At 47.9% G+C, this 22,344-nt stretch overlaps 1 protein-coding gene across 1 annotated transcript in view; it reads left to right on the forward strand.

Moving 5' to 3' along the window:
* LOC144893208 (uncharacterized) overlaps window positions 1–21,848 on the forward strand; it is a 301,836-nt gene extending 279,988 nt beyond the window's left edge. Inside the window, exon 2 of the mRNA XM_078782870.1 lies at window positions 21,722–21,848. The gene's annotated coding sequence lies outside the window, so the exon portion shown is untranslated. The remainder of the gene's footprint in view (window positions 1–21,721) is intronic.
* Window positions 21,849–22,344: the final 496 nt, after the last annotated feature.

Here is a 22,344-nt window from a genome sequence, read left to right on the forward strand (position 1 = left end):
GAAAAGGAAAGAGCAGAAGAAGAAAGGAGAGTGGAACGAGAACTCCAGGAAAGGTTAGAAAGGATGAAAACAGAGGAAAGGAAAGCAGAAGCAGAGGAGAGGAGAGCTGCAAGGGAACTCGAAGCAGAGGAGAGAAAAGCGGAAAGGGAATTGAAGGAACGTGACATGGCGCTTCAGCAAGAAATTAAATTCAAGGAGCTGGAGTTAATGAGAGAACGGGGAGAGGTACCACCCTTGCTGACGGGGTCGACACCTAGCCAGAACACCTGGGATATGGGCAGACATGTGAGGCTGGTTCCACCCTTCAGTGAAAAGGAAGTCGCTAAATTTTTTCCGCACTTTGAGAAAGTGGCTCAACAGTTAAACTGGCCAGAGGAGGCCTGGACCATACTAGTACAAAGTGTGCTGGTGGGAAAAGCTCAAGAGATTTATTCGGCGCTAGCAATGGACCAATGTGCAGATTATGAGGTATTGAAGAAGCACATCCTCAAAGCCTATGAGTTGGTTCCGGAAGCTTACCGGCAAAAATTCAGGAATGCCAGGAAGAGGGAGAGTGAGACCCATGTGGAGTTTGCCAGAGTGAAAGAAAACATGTTTGATCGGTGGTGTGAGTCAAAAGGAGTCGGGAAAGACTTCGAAACATTGCGGGACTTGATCCTGGTGGAGGAATTTCAACAGTGTGTCCACGAGGACATCAAAGTGTACCTGCAGGAAAAGAAAGTACCGAAGTTGTGGGACGCAGCCACCATGGCAGATGATTATGCCTTAACACACCGGATAGGGGTCCACGAACCTAACTCCTCGCCTAGATCTCCGCAGGGGAGGTGGGGAACAGCAGGTGCGGAGAACGACAATACATGGCGGCGGCCTCGAGAGGATTATGGGGACAACGCGGATACCCCACCTGTTCGAAATCAGAGGGCTGCGGGCCCAAGACAAACTTATATTTTGGGGGGCCCGAGGCAGACCACGAGTTTTTCCTCCGGGCCTACTTGCGCTTTTTGCAAGAAACCTGGACACTTGATGTCCAGTTGTTACCGCATGAAAAGGGAAGACCCAGAGCAGAGTCCGACTATTACCACTCCGAATGCGATGGCAAGCATAAGAAATCGCCCACAGAAGAGTTACCGACCATTTATTTATGAGGGGTTGGTCTCACTCAAGGGAGACTTGACTAATCCAAGACCGGTTAGGGTTTTGAGGGACACAGGAGCCCATCAATCCTTAATGCTTGAAGGCATTTTGCCATTGTCAAAGAGTACCGCAACGGGTGATAGTGTTCGGTTACAAGGGATCGGTGGCTGTGTTAGTGCCCCACTTCATGTCATCCATTTGGAATCCGATTTGGTGTCAGGACCGGTCACCGTCGGTTTACAAGCCACGCTTCCTGTAGAGGGAGTATCTGTGATTATTGGGAATGATTTGGCCAGGGGGCAAATTTATGGTAACCCGAGGGTTGGTAAAGAGCACAGCAGGGAAAATAACACCCCACCAGCTCGGGATGGCGACAAAAGTTCCAAGTTATTTGTAGGGGGACTGAACTTCAACACAGAGGAAGAAGTTCTGACCTCTGTCTTCAACAGATATGGGCCGCTGGTGGAAGTGCGGGTGGTAAAAGACAGGGAAACGCAACGGTCAAGAGGGTTCGGCTTTGTCACGTTTGCAAGCACAAGAGACGCCAGGGAGGCAGAGAAGAATTGGAATGGTAAGGATTTGGAGGGTCGGACCATAACAGTAGGGAAGGCATTTCGTAGGCGTCGAGAGGTCTACAGAAGAGGACAACTTGGCAGTAGTTTTGGGGTTGGCAGCAGCCGATATTACTATGGAGGCTCCCAGAGTTACGGCACCTCCCGAAAAAATGAATGTCAGAGCACTGGCCGAGAAGGAGACCGCCAGTCAGGTAACGGCTGGGACAAGTGGTCCCACCGTAACTGTTAGGAGTCTGGAGAAGTTGAAGCACTATATATACGGGGGAGCCGCCGAGCCGGGGCTCCTACACGGACTAACCGTGAACGCCACGTTCTTAAAGGCGTCCAGGTAGTGAACTTTCCTGCACGGACTAACCGTGAACTCCCCGTTCTTAAAGGCGTCCATGTAATGAACTTTCCTCCCCGGACTAACCGTGAACTCCACATTCCTTAAGGCGTCCATGTAGGGAATACTCCGCTGGGCCTCCCGAAAAAGTGCTATAGAGAGGTTTAAATTTGGGGGCTTTGGTCACCACCTCTTAACCGTCAGTCAAGAGAAACTAGAAGTGGTTGACGCTTGGTCCAGAGGGAATTAATCTCGGGGATGGTGTGAAATTTTGTTGCTTTATTTTTAAGTGATGACTGTGCCCGGGGGGAACTGATGAGTTGGGGGGGGGGGGGTGGGGTGAGTTATCTGGTTTGTTTATCCAAGTTGGCCGGCAAAGAAAGTTTTCGCTGGGTTCAAACTTTCTTTCTTGAAGGGGGGGAGTGTTACATATTTATGTGAATGTATGTGAATTACTATTCAGGTCCTTGCTTATCAATGTGTAGTCGATTAATGGTTGTTGTGATTAAAGGGTCAGGAGCCCTCTGGGAAAAAGGAGACCGGAAACGGAAGAAGAAAAGACACGAGGTCCGGGAGAAGCGACGATTCTTTTTTTTTCCTCGCCCAGCTCCGAGGAGAGTGGGGATCGAGATTGAGCAGCGTGGAAAAGCTGCGTTCCCAAGCCCGTCTGGCGAGAGGAGTTACCGGGACGTGTAACTACCCTTTTGACACGTCAAGTTGCCGTGGGTCCGTGCACGGACCCAGCGTCCGGCACAGTTCGCCGCACCGTCTACAAGGACGCGTACGGGTCGCACTTTGGGGCCTCGCGCGCATTGCAAGCGGCGCTTGCTTTGCCCGCTTCGCTTGGCCAGGAGGGGTGTGCTGCAGCCGTGGTTCCCGGTACGGTACGTGCCCGGTGGAAGCACGTCCGCCCGGGGTTCGTTCAACCGCCCGTGTGCGGCGAAGCCGACCATCATCTTGGTCAGGAGGGGCCCAGAGACATTGTGAGGGACAGAGACCAAAGGGGTCGTGAGTACCCAAGGGGTCGGGAGTGGGGAAAGGGGACACACGTATGTAAGATGGCCATCTTAATCATCTCGGGGATTGATTGTTGATTGTGGATTGTTGAGGGTTGATTGCTCGGGGAATATATCATCGATTATTCCGGATCCTTGGTGTGGGGTTTTTTCTTGGTTGGAATTCATATTGATTGCGTTACGAAAGCGCATACATAATAAATCTTTCTGGCGGAGTTCCTCTCACGGTCCGGGGGTCACCGAGACCAGGTAGTCACCGGGAGGACCACGTAACACATGCAAAAATTAATTCATGCAAAAACACACATCCTCACCCACTCACTCATACACACAAAATAAGAAATAATAACGAAAAAAACAAAAAAAAAACACACACAACCAAACTACACCGTTCGATGTGCACTATAAACTTCCTCCATATTGAAAATGAGCATTTCAAGGCAACCTGGGCCACATTGTCGCACATCCTCCTTTCTGTCCCACACACTCCCAGCCTCGAAAGAAATGCAGAAAAGGAATTGCCAATATACCCTCCACACCCCACCTCAAATGGCTGACACGAAACTCGCCAAACCTTCTCCCGGCATTCTGCCTCCAGCTCACTGTACTTTCCTCTCTTCCTCTCATGCACCTCCTCCATGTTCTCTTCCCAAGGTACCGACAATTCCCCTAAGATGACCTGTCTTGTTGCACCTGACCAAATGACAATGTCAGGCCGCAACCTTGTCACACAGATCTCCTCTGGGAATACCAATTGTGGCTTTAGGTCTGCCACCACCTGCCAATCACAAGCATCTGACAGCCCTCTTGCTTTCCACCTCCTCCTCTTTACACCTCTTACCACTTGGCCCTCTTTGACAAACCACACCTCTCCCCCATCAGTCTCCTTCTCCACTCTTCTTTCTCTCGACCTCAGCACCTCTTGTTGCACCATCTGCACCACTACCGCCAGCACCTGATCATGTCGCCACCTGTATTGTCCTACTGCCAATGCTACTGAACATGCACTCAGTGCATGCTGCACCGTTCCCACACCTCCACACAAAAAACATCTCTCCTCCTGCAACAACCCCCACAATCTCAAGTTTACTGGTGACGGAAGCCCATCATACGTTGCCCGCAACAGGAAATTCAACAATATTGGCTCCATCCTCCAAATCTCTTGCCACTTCAATATCCTCACCCGCACACCTTCCCACTTAGTCCAAGCACCTTGCTGTGCCTGACCGACTGCTTTCACATATCTCCCCTCCTCTTCCTTTCTTCTCACCTCCCTCTCAACCATCTTCCTCCTCTCTTCAACACATGCCTTTCCCCATCGCTCATGCTTCATCCACCCCAAGCCATGTTTCCCATGCTGTACCATCCCCATGACCTCCTCCTGTTGCAACCGCTCCTCCATCTCGTCCACCTCTGCTCTTGCATTCCACTTCCGACTTCCCTTCTTCTCTGGGAGAGCATTCTTCACCACTGCATTTATATATATCTTACATTTTTATATATATCTTACATTTATATATTTACATTATATATATATATATTGTTGCGGTTTTGAGCACACACACTTGTAAATATAACATCATTAAAGGTTAAAGGTTGCACCCCATAGATAGGCCACAAGCAACACGTAGGTCACCATAGGACATCAGTTATTTCATAGTATGTGTTTAGATAAGGCCATGTCCAGTAGTTGCAACTGCGTGGTGTCAAACAAATAAGAGTAGGCCCCTCGTCCATTTTGCAGCCTCCCTCCAAGCGACGCCATTAAGCGCTCTCCAGTCTGTGCCCCATCGGCCCTCCCAATTTGTTACGCTCCTTGCCCAGCAGCCTTCACTGCCCTTGGGCTCGCTCAACCCAGCCCAAAAGCCACGAGGGTGAAGCCAGGAAAAAGGGGGCGGAGCGCAAGGATGGAGGTGCGGCCACATCAAGCAGCCATCAAGGCGGAGCCGGTAAGCCATCACCAGCCAACCAGGGCGGAGGTGAGATCGCCTGACCGGGAGTGGTTGGGGCTTCGAGAGCGTTCGCTGGCTTGGCTTATAAAAGCGCGAACACAAAGCCCTCAGAGGACTTATGCAGCAGCGCTCATTACACAGGACTCGAGAGAACCTATCGTGGTTGAGAGGACTTGAGGGGGTGAGCGCGTGGTTGAGAGGACTCGTGCCAAGAGAGAGTGGAGAGGAGATGGTAAAAGGACTCGTTGGAAGAGCGCGCTAAAGAACGGCGTTACAACGACTTATTGCAAGAACTCGCGTTATGAGCCTTGATTGAGGCGGCTGCTTTGGAAGGACGTGTGTGAAAAGTGCTTCATATAACCGCCAGTTTACCGACCTTCCCCTGTATAATTGTCCGCTCGCGCCTACGCTATGTGGAGGGCTGTCTGCCGTCCACCATCATCGCCTGGTAGGGGTCGAGGACCGGAGCCTGAACGCCATCGCCAGACCTTCCACCCTACCTTCGTCATCCCCGCGTGAGTCTGCGTCTGAGACCGAATCTGAGAGCGAACGGGCCCGAGTCCAAGGGATAAGTAAGACTGTGATTAAAGCTGCCCTGTGTACTTTTTCTTCCTCTTCCTTGTACATTCATTTCTTTTCCTCTTCTTTGTACATTGTGAATACATTGCCTTGTTCTTCCTGGTTTCTTCCTAATCCGATCGTCCTAGTCTTTTCTCAATTGGGTAAGCGTGGCATGATCCCAACCACTATAATCGGGTTAGTCATTGTTAACAGCTCGGATCGCGGATCGCTATCCGCTCGGCGTTTCCACCTGATATCCGTGATTCGGGCGGGAGTTATTCCCTCGTTTCCAGTCAGCGTTAGTACTTAGGTAATAGCGAATCCCTCGGCCTAACAACCCTACCTAACGCTGCCAGGGAAGGACGTTATAACCCCCAGGATCGCGTCGGCCAGATAGAGGACAAGGGGATTTATCCCCCCTTGATAAGGGGAAGGCCGACGTCGGAGATCCGCAACAATATATATATATATATATATTGTTGCGGTTTTAGAACCCTCACTTGTAAATAATTACTTGTAAATATCCCATTATTAAAAGGTTAAAGGTTGCACCCCATAGTTAGTCCACAAGCAACACGTAGGCCACCATAGGACTTTAGTTATTTCATTATTATGTGTTCTAGATAAGGCAGTGTAAGGCCCAGGCCCTCTCCCTCCCGCACATCTCCCTGCTCTCAAATGTTGTGTTTGTGTGCTTCCCTTTCTCTCCCCATCTTGTCTTCCGCTCCCTCTTTTTATATATTTTTTTGTCTGGTTGATTTGTTTGTGAAGTAAATGTTAGCTCTTTCACGAGCCTCGATTCAGTATACGAAAAAGAAAAAAAAAGAAAAAGTTGAATCTGCGTTGCATCAATTAAATAAGATTAGGTCTCCAATCCAATTCCGGCCATTTTGCCAACCTCTCTCTCCCAGCGACGCCATTACGTGCCTCTCCCAGCAGCAGCCGCTTTAGCGCCCGCTCAAGCCGCCATAAACCATGCGGTGAAGCCCGAGGAAAAAGGGGGCGGAATGCCAAGAACAAGGTGTGGCCTGTCAACCAGCCGTCAAAGGCGTGGCCGGTAAGCCCCCACCAGCCAACCAGGGCTGAGGGAATATCACCGGCGGGCATGGCTTTATGAAGCGCGGAGTGATCTTGGCTCGCATGATATAAGTGGGAACGCAAAGCCCTTTCACGAACTTCTTTCGGAGGACTTACACAGTGTTGGAGGCGCGCGCATTGAAAGGACTTTGAGAGGGAGAGCGTTTGGCGCGAACGTACAGTTATTACGTATGAAGCATCCCAGTCCCCCTGCTATATGTAAGGTCCGGTCGCGTTCCAACGATACGCAGAGCTGCCTGGCGGGTTTTCGCCCGCTGAACCGGAGCCTGGACTGGAGCCTCAACTGGAGCCTGGACCCCATCACCGGATCCTCTACCTGGACCTTCCACCCTACCAGCTACAATCCCTGTGTGAGTGTGTATGTTTGTCCTGGGGTAATAAGTTAAGACTGTTTTTAAGACTGCCCTGTGTCCTGCTTCTTCTTCTTCCTTTCTTGTACATTCTTTCCTTTCCTCTTCTTGTTTGTAATAAATTCACCTGTTCTTTCTGGTTTCGTCTTAATCCCTTCGCTTTCGTCTTTTCTCAATTGAGTACCTGTGGCACGATTAGGAACCGCTGAGAATCGGGTTTCGTCTCATTGTTAACGGCTCGGATCGCGGATTGCCATCCGCTCGGCATTTTCCATCATATCCGTGGTTCGAGCAGGAGTTATTTCCCTGCTTTACGGTCAGGTTAGCAAGTAGGTATTTGGGACTACCTTGACCAATGACCCTAGCTAATACCGACCGGAAGGAGCGTTATGACTTCCCAGGACTCGGGACGGCCAGCTAAAAGGACAAGGGGATTACCCCCCCCCCCCCCCTCCTTGATAAGGGGAGAGCCGACCCCCGAGGTCTGTAACAATCTATACTGTATATGTAGAGTCCTTACTTTGTACTGTATAAGAGTGTAGAGTACTGTATAAGTACTTACTTTTTCCACATGCGAAATTTGCATTTATGTTTATTTAAATTATACGTTGGACTACAAAATGTAAATGTTTCATGATATTTGTTATATTACATCACCTTTATCTATCAATATTTTTCAAATGAAGATCAAAAAGCTGTATGTTGAAATATGTTGAAAAAGTCAAAACTTTACATGGGGTGTACTTACTTTTTCACGTACATGCATATCTTCTATATATATAAAATAAAGTTTTTGTTTGTTTGTTTGTTACTTGCCGGAAAATATTCCGGCAATTATGTTGATCGGTTGGTTTGTCTGTCTGTCTGTCCGTGCGCAGTACTACGTCGACACCGTTGCATATAGAATCGCCAAACTTTACACACATATTTGTCTTGCCCTGGAATAGACTGTGCCCAATTTTTAACTCTCTCGGCCCAAGGCCTCCATTATGACGTCATAATTCGATAATTCGCCAAGTACAAAACTTCATCCAATCAAGATGCAATTTCTTGAGCGACATGACGGCATAAACCGGTGGAGAAAAAAAATAATGACGTCATCGGTCACGTGGTTCGGCCGCCATCTTGGAAAAACCTAAAAACTTTGCACCTCTTTATCTCTGAAAGTGCTGAATAGAAAAAATTGAGACATGGCTCATTGTAAAGAACTCTTCATGGGGAATAAAATATGTTAATGACGATGTCATTGGTGCCTCCATTATGACGTCATAATTCGATAAGTACAAAACTTCATCCAATCAAGATGAAATTTGTTGAGCATCATCAAGGAATAAATTAGTTTAGAAAACAAATAATGATGACGTCAATGGTCACATGGTTCGGCCGCCATATTTGTCCAAAATGGTTGATAAAAAAAGTACATTCCGGCAAGTCCTCGGTCTCTGACCGATTTTTCATTTGTTTGTTTGTTTGTCTGCACGCGCTAATCTCCTGAATGGTGAAAGATAGGAGGAAACCTCTGAAACAAAAAATGTCGGGACGGGCCCCGGGAAGGTTATAGGCTAGGTGGCGAGGCCGGCTGAGGCCGCTTTGGCCGGGCTGGGCCCATTTCGCAATTAAAAGCTGAGCTGAATTATGGTCGTACATCTTCTACGACCACGAGTAAAAGCTGAATTATAGTCGTAAATTCATTCAAAAAGAACCAGGGCAATGCCGGGTGCTTTCGGCTCGTGTATGTATATTTTTTTGCATGTATGTATGTGTGTATGTATATGCATATGTATGTATGTGTGTATGTATATGCGTATGTAAGTATATCTAAATATCTATAAAGGTCAGTTGACTTTTTGCTCCACCAAATAACAGCGAAACAGAGTTGAGTAAATGGGTAAAAATTATACAGATGCTGTGATAAATAACTACCTCTGTCGGTTTGAATGTTTGAAAGAGAATAGACGTCTGGATCAATTTTTGAATTAAATTTAAATCCCGATATATATATATGTGTATATATATATATGTGTATATATATATATGTGTATATATATATATGTGTATATATATATATGTGTATATATATATATATGTGTATATATATATATGTGTATATATATATATGTGTATATATATATATATGTGTATATATATATATGTGTATATATATATATGTGTATATATATATATATGTGTATATATATATATATATATATGTGTATATATATATATATATGTGTATATATATATATATGTGTATATATATATGTGTATATATATATGTGTATATATATATGTGTATATATATATGTGTATATATATATGTGTGTGTATATATATATATAAACGCGAGTTGTCTGTGTGTGTGTCCGCGTTTTATTCAGAGATGGCTGAACGGATCTTCATCAAACTTTCAGAGGTTCATCAGTGAGTGCCTGAGAGTGTTTTAGGCAAAACAAAAAAAATAGAAAAAAAAAAAGTTCATTTTTTTGGAATAAAAAAAAAAAAAAAATTGCTCGATAGTGCCGAAGACTTTTTAAATGAATGACAGTTATATACAAGTACACATTCGCATAAATAAATACAAAACAATTACCAGACATTTGAATAGAAATGTGGACGAAAAGTGGACGAATTTGGTAGTATGGCTTCTTCTTCTTCCTGATCGGCATCACACTTAACTCAGAAACGTGAGCCACTCCCCTTCCTCTCCTGAATCCCCCCTCCCCTTCCCCCCCTCGCCTCCCCTCCCCCTCCCCTTACCCCCCACCCATCCCCCTCCCCTCCCCTTTAAGATATAAATTCTCTGTAAAAGAGCTTCCACTTCTGACTGCTCTCCTTCCCCCGCTTCACACCCTTCCCCCTCCTTCCCCCCTCCCCTCCTCCTCTACTCCTCCCCTACCCCCCCTCCCCTCCGCTCCCCCGCCCGGCAATGCCGGGTACATCTGCTAGTATATATATCTATATATATCTATATATATAAAACACAGTTTGTGTGTGTGTGTGTGTAATGTTACTGATAGACTCCTAAACGGAGAGGCTTACGTGCTTGATATTTGACATAGACATGGCCATTGAGCCTGGGACGAACATGGCCGAACTCAAAATATTTGACGATCCATATTTTTTATTCATATTTACCTCAGCGCATTTCAGCGAAGTACCCGCTAATCTCAGCCGGTTCCAGAGCAGCTCGCTGATTCGCTCAGAGCGATCACGTGATGTTCCATCCCGTCACACGTCACACGTTTTTTCACCTTTTATGCGATCGTGTTTTGTATCGATTTTGTGCGATATGAATTAAATGTCTTTGAAACAGCTGTGAAACGTCTTTCCACAACCCTTCCGTAACCGATTGGAGCAGTTTATTGCCGCACAAAACGAGATCCGTGAAGCGAGTTGGTCGAGTCGTGCTGACCAAGATGGCGACACGGCGGCTTCACTTTTCATGGAGTATGAGCGTTCTATATATTTTCAATTCACTGCGCCCGTGATTTGTGGCATAGACATGACCATTGGGCCTTCACGATGTAATTTGTGCGAGGCTTTTGTCCGAGTGAGCTTGAGTCGAGAGGGCGAATGTACGGGTTGGGAATGTACGGGTCTCCCTTCCCCCGCCCGGCAACGCCGGTACTGGAGGACGTCACAGGATCGGTGAGTTTCCAAAATCCACTTCGTGCTGTTGCGAATATGCAGGACTATGTCCGATTGTTGTGCTGCTCTCCGACCATGAAAACTGCAACGTCATTGTTGACTAGCCATCCCTTCCCTCCCCCTTCCCCCTCCACCCTACCCCTCCCCTTCTCCCCTCCCCCCTCCCTTTTCTCCCTCCCCCTCCCTTTTCTCCCTCCCCCTCCCCCTTCCCCCCCCCACCCCCCTCCCCCACCCCCCTCCCCCTTCCCCCCCACCCTACCCCCTCCACCCTACCCCCACCCTTCTCTTCTCCCCTCCCCCCTCTTCTCCCCTCCCCCCCATTCCCCTCCCCTCCCCCCCATTCCCCTCCCCTCCCCCTCTCACCTCTCCCCCTCTCACCTCTCCCCCTCCCCCTGCCATCCCTCACCCTCCACATCCCCCCCTCTTCCCTCTCCCCTTCCCCTCCCCCTCCCATCCCTCACCCTCCCCCCTCTTCCCTCTCCCCTCTTCCCTCTCCCCTCCCCCCTCTTCCCTCTCCCCTCCCCCCTCTTCCCTCTCCCCTCCCCCCTCCCATCCCTCACCCTCCCCATCCCCCCCTCTTCTCTCTCCCCTTCCCGTCCCCCCTCCCCCCTCCCATCCCTCACCCTCCCCATCCCCCCCCTCTTCTCTCTCCCCTTCCCGTCCCCCCTCCCCCCTCCCATCCCTCACCCTCCCCATCCCCCCTCTTCCCTCCCCACTCTTCTCCCCTCCCCCTCCCACTCTTCTCCCCTCCCCCCCGTTCCCCTCCCCTCCCCTCCCCCGCCCGGCAATGCCGGGTACTTCTGCTAGTGTATATATATATATATATATATATATATATATATATATATATATATATATATATATATATATATATATATATATATATACACGTCTGTGTGTGTGTGTGTGTGTGTGTGTGTGTGTGTGTGTGTGTGTGTGTGTGTGTGTGTGTGTGTGTGTGTGTGTGTGTGTGTGTGTGTGTGTGTGTGTGTGTGTGTGTATGTATGTATGTATGTATGTACAGTCGTGGCCAAAAATATTGGCACCCTTGCCCTTTTTTCAAATAATGCACCATTTCTTCCAGAAAATTGTTGCAATTAAAAAATATTTTCGTATCCCCATATTTATTTCTTTGGATTGCAGTGGAACAAAACAAAAAAGCTGAAAAAAATACTAAATCTTAGCTTATTCCACACAGAAATCCTAAAATTGCCGGACAATATTATTGGCACCTTTTATACGTTGTTAGAAATAATTAGTTTTCAAGCAGGTGATTCTTCTTTACTTTGGAATTGAACTCACCTGTGGTGAGTTGCAGGTGCCTGCAATATAAATATCACTCATTCAACCATTTTGAATAGAGAAAAGGAGTCATTCTGCTGTTTTGCATCACTGTTTGTACTACAATGAGCATGGAGAAAAGAAAGAAAACCAGAGAATTGTCTGAGGAGGTCAGACACAAGATTGTAGCCAAGCATGGACAATCTCAAGGATACAAGTCCATCTCCAGAGACCTTGATGTTCCTGTGTCCACCGCACGCAATGCTATCAGGAAGTTTAAGGCCCATGACACTGTAGCCAACCTCCCTGGACGTGGCCACACGAGAAGCTTACAACTTGATGGAAGATTACAGCGAAGGATTGTTCGAATGGTGGAGAAAGTACCTCGATCAACTGCCAAACAGATTCAAGCTGACCTTCAGAAACAAGGTACGACAGTTTCAACTCGCACCATCCGTCACCGACTCAATGAAAGGGGGTTCTATGGCAAGAGCCCACTGCTGAGAGATAGACATAAGAAAGCCCGATTGGAGTTTGCCAAAACACACCTGAACAAGCCAAAATCCTTCTGAGAGAATGTCCTGAAAACAAATGAGACCAAATTAGAGCTTTTTCGTAAAGCACATCATCTCTATATTTGCAGAAAACAAAATGAAGCCTTCAAAGAAAAGAACACCTTCCCTACAGTCAAACATGATTTACCAAGGATTACCAAGGCATTTTGGAGCTCAATGTTCAACCTAGTGTCATAAAGCTGGGTCTCCGTCGAAGGTCATGGGACCTTCTTGCAGAAGGACAATGACCCCAAACACACTTCAAAAAGCACCCAGGAATGGTTCATGACAAAACGCTGGACTGTTCTGAAGTGGCCAGCAATGAGTCCAGATCTAAATCCCATTGAACACCTGTGGGGGATCTGAAAACAGCAGTTGGGAGAAGGCACCATTCAAATCTGGGAGAACTGGAGCAGTTTGCACAAGAAGAGTGGCCCAAACTGCCAGTAGAGAGGTGTCGGAAGCTTTAGGAAATGTATCCATTCATGGCTATAGGAAGTGCTTGACTGTAGTTATTTTGTCCAAAGTCCGTGCTACCAAATATTAAGTCTAGGGTGTCAATAATTTTGTCAATGCCATTTATTTTTATTTTCTGATTTAAAAGGACATATTAAGTTCTGAATCAAAAACAAAGGTTCTGTAATATTAACATTGGAATAAAGAATTGTGGAGACCAAATATTTTTGTCAATTTCAACTTATTTTTAGAGAAAATTGCGAGTTATTTGAAGACAGTGTAAGAGTGCCAATATTTTTGGCCACGACTGTAGCATGTGTGTATGTATATGCCTATGTATTTGTGTGTGTGTATGTATGTATGTATGTATATGTGGAAATGTGTATGTATGTATGTATATGTGTAAATGTGTATGTATTTACACTACCGGTCAAAAGTTTAGGTACACCCAACATTTTTTTATATTCTACTGTTTCATGTGCAAAATGGACATAAGATGTGAACAAAAGTCTTACCAAAGATAAATCTGCTTATCTACTGATAATATATTGTGCTTCAATGCATCTTTCTTGTGTGAAACGTAGGTTTAAAGCAATTGTTGGAAATAGGTCGAAAAGTGCAATACAAAATCTAAACTGAAACCTGAAGTTAATGTTAGAAACTTTTCATGTAAGGAGCAAAAACTGTTTACAAATACTCTGCTCTGTGTGGAATGAATGTTTGTTCTTCACTTCTTCATTACGTGCAATGTCTGTTATTGCCAGGTGTTGCAAAAAATGTTTACAGAAAGGATGGCCATACAATCTAATGAGTGTTTTTTTTTTGTTTCAGATTGCATGAACATGGGTGCCAAAGCTCAGCTAATGCCAGAAAAAAGGCAGGAAATTGTAACTGAGAAAAGAAGGCCTTGAAACAGTTGCAATACTAGAGCTGTTTAGCTAGGCTCTAATTTCTGGTGCTGTAAGACGTCTGTTGCGCAGACTGGTGACTCGGATTACTTGTCCTGCGATTCTGTTGCGATTCTTGGTCGACCAGAATGTTTTCTGTCTGCATTTTTACCAGTTTCATTCTGTCGTTTAATGGTGCAAGCAACTGCATTTACTGGCACTTGTAATTGTTTTGCAATTTTTCTCAAGGATTGCCGTTCTCATCTCAAAATTCCAATTTCCTGTCTTTTTTCTGTTGTTAGCTGAGCTTTGGCACCCATGTTCATGCAATCTGAAACAAAAAAAACCACTCATTAGATTGTATGGCTGGCCTTTCTGTAAACATTTTTTGCAACACCTAGCAATAATAGACATTGCACGTGATGAAGAAACAAAGAACAAACATTCATTCCACACAGAGCAGAGTATTTGTAAACAGTTTTTGCTCCTTACATGAAAAGTTTATAACATTAACTTCACGTTTCAGTTTAGATTTTGTATTGCACTTTTCGACCTATTTCCAAAAATTGCTTTAAACCTACGTTTCACACAAGAAAGATGCATTGAACCACAATATATTAATAGTAGATAAGCAGATTTATCTTTGGTATGAGTTTTGTTGACATCTTATGTTCATTTTGCACATGAAACAGTAAAAAAAAAAAAAAATGTTGGGTGTACATAAACTTTTTACCAGTACTGTAAAATGTATTTGTGTGTATGTACGTACAGTATATATGTGTGTATGTATATGTATGTATGTATGTATGTATGTATATATGTGTATATGTATGTCTACGTGTGTATGTATGCATATATGTGTATGTACATACAGTATATATGTTATGTATGTATGTATACATGTATGTATATGTGTATATGTGTATGTACGTAGCCGAAACTCCATGGATTGCATTTTTCATAAATTAACATGAGTGCATTTCTTTTTCGGGTAAATTTGAGCTTGAACTCAACTGTAAAGATATATGTGCAAACAAAGTAATTTATTTTTAAAATAATTAAATAATGCAAGTGTCACAGATCATAGTCACATGAGCTGAAAGAGAATATTTGTGGTATTTACGAGGACCCGTCCAAGACAGGCACTTTAACTACCGATTACAAATTGGAACCATGCGGTCTTGCAGACACCATCGCACCTTGATTTGCTTTTAGTGCAAAGTCGGTTAGGACGTGGATTATTGGCACATAAGATGTTTACTCGGAATTGTAACAATCAACGTGCACCGTTCGTCACATGTAACGGTTTGTACCGACTTTCTATAGACTCTGCCGGTGGTCTTTCAAAATCGGGTCTAATCCGCCACACCTGCAGCACCAGAATGACCGCTTATCCTCGCGAATTTGGGGGAAACTTTCACGCAAAGAGCAATAAAAGTGGACAATGGACGCGCGCAGCGGCGCCACTCGGGAGTGCGAAGAACGGCCGCTGTTTGAGAGTGCGATTAGAGAGCGCCACTGGGCGCGCACAAGAATCCGAGGCCGGGCAGCATATGGAACATTGTCGTAGGGAATAAGGCGCTTATCCGCCCCGCAGGGCCGCCCGGGCCCACGGGCCCGGCCGCGAAAGGCGCATCGGGCGCGAAATAAACTCTGCTTGAATGCGCACGTGGGAGCAGAAAGGAGCGCCATTGAGCGCGCCCCCGCTTTGTCGACATCTTTGTGGGCTGTAGCTGAAGCAGCAAATGGCGTGTGTGTGCTCAGGGAGCAGAAATGCTTTTGAAGAATATGGATGCTTTTCAAGACGCGTAACAAAAGCTCGGCCTCCTCGGACAGACAGAGCCGCGCTTTCTGGAGAGCGGGGAAAGAAGCGTATAAAAGAAGGAAACATGATAATTTATACATGTAGAAATATCGCCTTCAAATGACACAAGTTTAGGGCAGTTGGGATTGTCCATTTCAGTTAAAAAGTGAGTGCAGGACTATCCAATCAATATTCATACCAAGATCGAGCTTGCGGCCATTTTGTAACGAACACACAAGATGAAGTCTTCGTCCCAATCTCATCGCCAACGGCTTGCTCTCCCTACAATTAAGGTCCATTAGGAACTCGTTCTTCCTTGGTGTCGAAAATGAGGAATTGTCAGGGGGAATGAGCACGTGATGTGGCGGCTGCACCGGTAGGCCTAACATTCCTCTGGAAGCCTCATTCAAATCGATGAGCTAGTTCCCCATCCCATGCACGATCTATTCGCCCGTAGGAGTCTGGAATAGTTCTTTCGTTCACAGTATTCTGGTTCACCGGTGTTGAAGACCTGACCTCGTATCCTTAAAGAGTAGGAATGTCGGCATGATGGGTTACTATTAATATTGATTTGTGTGCCGGTGCCATTTTTTGATGAGGCTAATTATATGGAAAGCCTCACACTTTAGCCTGAAGTCATGAAAACCTGAAAAATCACATCACGTTTTTCAGACTTTTCTCCGCACAAAATGATGTCATACATTGAAATGGCTTCATGAAAGAGCAAGCTATTGACATTATTGGCCTATCGGGCTTGAATGTGACCGATGCAGTCAGATCTCTGGATGAAGCCCTGTTAGTACTTCCATGAATAGCTGGAAGACCTCCATGAGTAGCTGGAAGACCTCCATGAGTAGATGGAAGACCTCCATGAGTAGATGGAAGACCTCCATGAGTAGATGGAAGACCTCCATGAGTAGATGGAAGACCTCCATGAGTAGATGGAAGACCTCCATGAGTAGCTGGAAGACCTCCATGAGTAGCTGGAAGACCTCCATGAGTAGCTGGAAGACCTCCATGAGTAGCTGGAAGACCTCCATGAGTAGCTGGAAGAGCTCCATGAGTAGATGGAAGACCTCCATGAGTAGCTGGAAGACCTCCATGAGTAGCTGGGTATTCGTCCAGACTCTGTTAGTCCAGACTCTTTGAGCTGTCTGCTCCCGGATGTGTTATTCAAGAAGACAGGTCAGACTATAAACAACCATCCTGGTATATTGCCTGCAGAGAGAGTTGAGGCTTGGAACATGCCTTCCCTCAAATGTGGATGCAGTAAGCGGGATCATTAGGTTGTCGACAATTGTGGTGACGGAAGCTGGTGCCATGGTATATGGGAGCTGGAGCAAGAGGTTACTCTGGACTTGGAAGCAGAGGTGCTGGGAGCTGGTGCCGGCGGTTATGGAAGTTGCCGGGGGGGGGGGTGGGGGGAGGGGGGGCTTACTGTAGCTGACGCCTCGGGGGTTGTGGGAGCAGCTGGCCCTTTGGGGGTTTATGGGAGCTGGCACGTCGGGGGTTATGGGAGCTGGCACGTCGGGGGTTATGGGAGCTGGCACGTCGGGGGTTATGGGAGCTGGCGCATCGGGGGTTATGGGAGTTGGTGCTGGGGGGTTATAGGAGCTGATACCAGTGGTTACAGGAATACAGGAGCTGGTGCCGGGGGGTACGAGACCTGCAACCATAGGTGACGGGATTTGGCACCAAGAGTTACAAGAGGTGGCACCGGGGGTTATGGCAGCTGGTGTCAGGGGGTTATGGCAGCTGGCACCTGAGGGTTATGGCAGCTGGCACCAGGGGTTGCAGCAGCTGGCGCAGGGGGTGAGGACAGCTGGCACAGTGGTCACAGCAGCTGGCGCAGTGGTCACAGCAGCTGGCACAGTGGTCACAGCAGCTGGCGCAGTGGTCACAGCAGCTGGCGCAGTGGTCACAGCAGCTGGCACCAGTGGTCACAGCAGCTGGCACCAGAGGCGATGGCAGCAGGAGCAATAGGTTACGAGAGCTGTTTGAGCCAGAGGTTATGGGAACTGGTTACGTGGACAGGTAGGATGGTTCATAGGTCGCAGACACGACTTGGAGCTGTCTTATTTCAGTTCGATTCCTGACCTGTTCCTAGTGCTTTACACACAGGAAGGAATGTCACTTAGTGTGCCATTTGTTTTAGAGGGAGAGTTTAGCTGGCTATCCTATCTGCTAACATTCATTGGTGGATGTTAAAGATCCCATGGTGCATTTCGAAATGGAACACCATTATGTGCCGGCACTCTGGCCTACACTCTGGCCTGTCCTAACCTACATGCGCACCACCGTTCCAATTTGCTGTTTGGATGCGACTGTAGTGATAGTTCTCTTGGGTGAAATAGTCTAAATACGAGCATATTACAAGTTGGGAGGTCAGTTCTGGCAACTTTTTAAGCAGGCGTTAATGTTCATGGAAGAGCCAAACAACAGTGGCCCATGCTTCCCACCTGAGCCGCGTTCGCAACAATATTGTTGCGGATATGGGATTTGGATCCATCCATATCCGCTTGTAAATATTCCCCTATTTCCCCAATACTTCCCAACTCTCCCCAATCCCCCATTCCCTAGTCCCATTTTCTGTAAACAACACTCTGTAGACCCGACCTCCCCCTATTTCCCCCATTAAATGTCGCATCCAGGTCCACCGCATCTCACGTAGACAACTATAGGACATCTTGCTAGTTATTCTTAGTCTATGTCAGTTAAGGACTCGTTTCCATTAATTCTGACTCTTCGTTGCACCAGAATGTGATTGTATGGCACCGTTAGGAAGTTTAGGACCTCCCAATACCTCCCCGCAGCTCTTCCTCATGGTACAACAACAACAACAACAGCGGCGGCGGCGCGGGGAGTGTGCGTCCTCACTCCGGCTTGGTTGGTAGGGGGTGTTGAAAGGGCACCAAGCCTTTCCAACGAGCCGCCATCGAGCATGTGCTCGACGGGGTTACCAAGTAGGGGCTCGCTGTCAGCTCCTCGTCAAGGGCGGAGCCCGGTAACCCCCCGCACCCAATAGAAGCGGCGGACCGATCCCATCTGGGGCAGAGCCAACGAGCCGAGGGCGTGTCACTCCCCGCTGAGCATGCGCAGGAAGAGGGAGGTGACGTCAGATGCGCCCTCAGCTTGGACAGAGAAGGACGCCACCTCCGAGCGCTATGACACCGCCCCGCATCTCTGGACTGGACTGAGCTGTATCCTGTCCCTGAGCCAAGGTGCACCTTGCGCTATCGACTGCCTGTCCTTCCCTGCCATCAATGCCTGTGTAAGTCAGTCTTGTTCCGTTTGTCTGTGGTCTGTCTGGGATAGATAAGATTGTGTCTAAGTGCCTATCTCTTCTGTGCTTTACCTCATACCTTGTAATCTACCCCTTTTCTCCCCCACCAATTATATCCTCCTCCGGAGGTCTTGAGAACTGTACCCCTTGCGTCGTTTCATTTATCCCAGTCATTGTGTCCTTTCCTTCATTGATGTAGCATAGCGCGATTTGGTCAACGTCGGGTGGAATCGGGTAAACTGTGCGAACACGGCGGCCATTCCGCTCGGCCCATCACAACATCTTAAGTCGTGTCCGTAACAATTGGTGTCGGGAAGTGGGATTGGACCCGAAGCGCGCTTAACGCGCTCAAAATTACAAGCAGTGTGAAATTTGATTTTGTTTTACAAAAAAAAAAAAAACCCGAATTTTGAAAGTCGCGCTATGGCAGATCAAGACGGCTGGGTTCCGGTAGAGGAGAGTGGGGTAGAATCGACCCAGGACCCCAGGGAAGAAGTGGGGAAAATGGTGGAGGAGAGTAAAGAAGGTGTGGTTGAGGGAGTATCAGACGCACAAAATGGCGTCCTCGCGCACGTGGGTGTAGCGGCACCAAATTTTGCCGCGCCCTTTGTACCAACGGTGGAAGACATGCAATTAATTATGGCTGAAATGGAGGCCCTTTTGGACGGGAACAGTGAGCGATTGTTAAACCAAATGGAAGCAATAACGAACGGATTGGGAAACCAAATGGAAGCAATAACAAACGGATTGGGAAACCAAATGGAAGCAATAACGAACGGATTGGGAAACCAAATGGAAGCAATAACGAACGGATTGGGAAACCAAATGGAAGCAATAACGAACGGATTGGGAAACCAAATGGAAGCAATAACGAACGGATTGGGAAACCAAATTGAAGCAATAACCAACAGAATGGGTGACCGCATGCAAAAATGTGGGGAGACCATGGATCGCATGGTGGGCGAAAGGGTCCCAGGGGTGCACGAGGAGGTAAAGCGGGTCGAAAAGCGCTGGTTGAGCGAAGCGGAGGAAAGCACGGGTACAATGACGGGGGTAGAAATCGCGACACGGGGTTTGGAAAAGCCGGCGACCGATGAGGTAAACGGAATTTTATTAAAGCCAACGGTCGTCGAGGTGAGTAAAGAAAAAGCGGAAGTGGGAATTAAAATTGAAGAAATGACGGAGGTAGCCCGGGAATTGCAGGGAGAAATGGAATATGTACAAAGTCCCTGCTCAAATCATGATGATGTACTCGCTAATCCAAATGGAAGTTTACAGGTTCGCGTGGAGAAAAGGATCCCCCAGGTGAGTCGTGCTGTTGTGTATTGTGCGGGTAGATTTTGCAGGAGGATGTTTGGCGACAAAAGAATTGTCGCGCGATTGGGATCGATATGGCATCCGGGCGTTGGTGAAGGGTCCCGTGTGAGTGGAAATGGCACGCGTGGGAGGAAAAAGTGTGCGTCGGCGAATGGGTGTGTTATAAAGTGTGGGAGTGAAACCGAGTGCGAGCGAGAATGCACGTCGGGGTGTACGGAGTGTACGTGCGAGGGTGAGAGTGACACGAGGAGTGAGTTGGTGGTGGAGCGGGTGCGAGAATGCACGCTTGGAATGGTTGAGGGTGTGCGAGGAAGCACACCTGAGTGGGTCATGGCGCGAGTGTGGGAGAGCCCATCTGAGCGCGTTAGTGGGTGGATGCCAGAGTGTACGCCCATGGTGAGTGTTACGGAGGACGTAACGGAGGAGAGGTGTGGACCGAGGTGTGCGCGAGAGGTGTGGTGTGTAACAGGGAGAGCGTTGGTGGAATGTACGGACGGCGTTGGAACGCCGGGTTTTGTGAGGGTGAAAGGGGTAGCGTATGCGTGTGAGCATGCAGGTGAAGCATCGACGGTAACCGGGTTAGCGGTTAGGGCGACGGATAGCCGATGCGAGCACTCGGGGCGCGGGGTGCTTTGTTGGGTGCGAGGCCCGGCGCGGGTCGATGCTGTGTCGCTTCTCTTCGAAGCGTCGTTGCCGATTCGGGCTTGGCCCCGCCCCGCACGGTCGAGTCCGGGCCTTGGCGGGCGAGGCGACCAGTACGGTTCCAGGGCGAATGGGAGGAAGCGGAACGGTGCCCCCTCATGGGGACGGGGTTCCGACCGGGGGAGATTGAGCCATCGGGCCCGGGACCGCAAGGTGCCGCGCCGAGATGGTGCGTGGAACCTCGGTCCAACCAAACCACCTCCCTTGAACCGAAAGCCGGACGGATTCAACCTGCAGGCGACCAAACCACCCAAATTCATTGCTCGGCTTTACGAACCGAGTTTAATGATGTCACGACGCACCGAGGCTAGGATATAGTGGACTGTGATGATCGTGATAGTGATAGTGATAGTGATTTGATACGAAATTTAGAAAAGTGGGTAGAATTAGCAGTAAATGGAAAATTTTTGAATTGGTTGGAATTTGGACGAGCAAAATTGATAGTAGGACCTCCCCGATGTGGTGGGATGGCAAATCCACCATCCCTCACAGACGGGGGGGCAAAGGAGCACTAGGTTTATGGGGTTGATGGCAGTGAAAACTAGCCCGGGTGGGTTAGGATATTGTGTGTAGGGCCCTAGAAGATGACATTAGGTGACGTTAAGGTTAGTTAGTGACAAGGATACCTGTAGTGGGGACGCAGGTAGATTAGCGTGGATGATAATGACGTGGGAGCGCAATAGTTTAAAGGGACGACTGGGAAGCGCAAGTTTCAGAGGGGAGTAGTTAGCTGAGATGATGCCGTGTGTTTGAAGATTGAACAGGTGTGATTGAACAGGTGTGATTGCACAGGTGTGCAACTGAACAGGTGTGTGGAGCAGTGTATGAGTGAGTGATGGTGATGTGTGTTGTGTTGACCAACCGGTCCAGGAAGAGGAGGAGGGTGCAGGTGGCACCAGGTGTGAGTGCACAGGTGTGCACCAACAGGTGAATGGAATAAATGGTTGTGTGAAGACATGGAGTGTGGAATAAGTGGAGTATTGGAATGGATGGTCGTGGAGTGAGTCTGGTGGAAACGATGGAGTGGAGTGGATGGTGCGAAGGTGTGAATGGGGGAAGGATGGACCCCCATCACGAATACCCGGGGCGGGTAGTGTAAGTGTTAGGTAGAGGGTATAGGTAAATTGTGGTTGGATATTGGCATCTGTGGTGCGGGTGGAAGAATGGTATTTGGATGGGTGCATTAGTGTTGTGGAAATGGCTGGGCGTGTAGCCTGTTAGTGTGTGTAGTTGGTTTGGGCACTCCACCACTGTGAGGATGTCGGCCAGGTGAGGCCGCAGGTGGGCTCTGGGAGCCGTTAGTGTCAGTGGGTGCCTGAGGATCCTGGGTGTGGATCGGGCAGCCCGTGCCAGAGAGGGCACTGAGGGGGTGAGAGTGCGAGAGGGCCTTCCCCAGTTAGT

This window comes from Myxine glutinosa, chromosome 8, assembly GCF_964187855.1.
Source record: "Myxine glutinosa chromosome 8, kmMyxGlut1.1, whole genome shotgun sequence".
Taxonomy (NCBI): Eukaryota; Metazoa; Chordata; class Myxini; order Myxiniformes; family Myxinidae; genus Myxine; species Myxine glutinosa.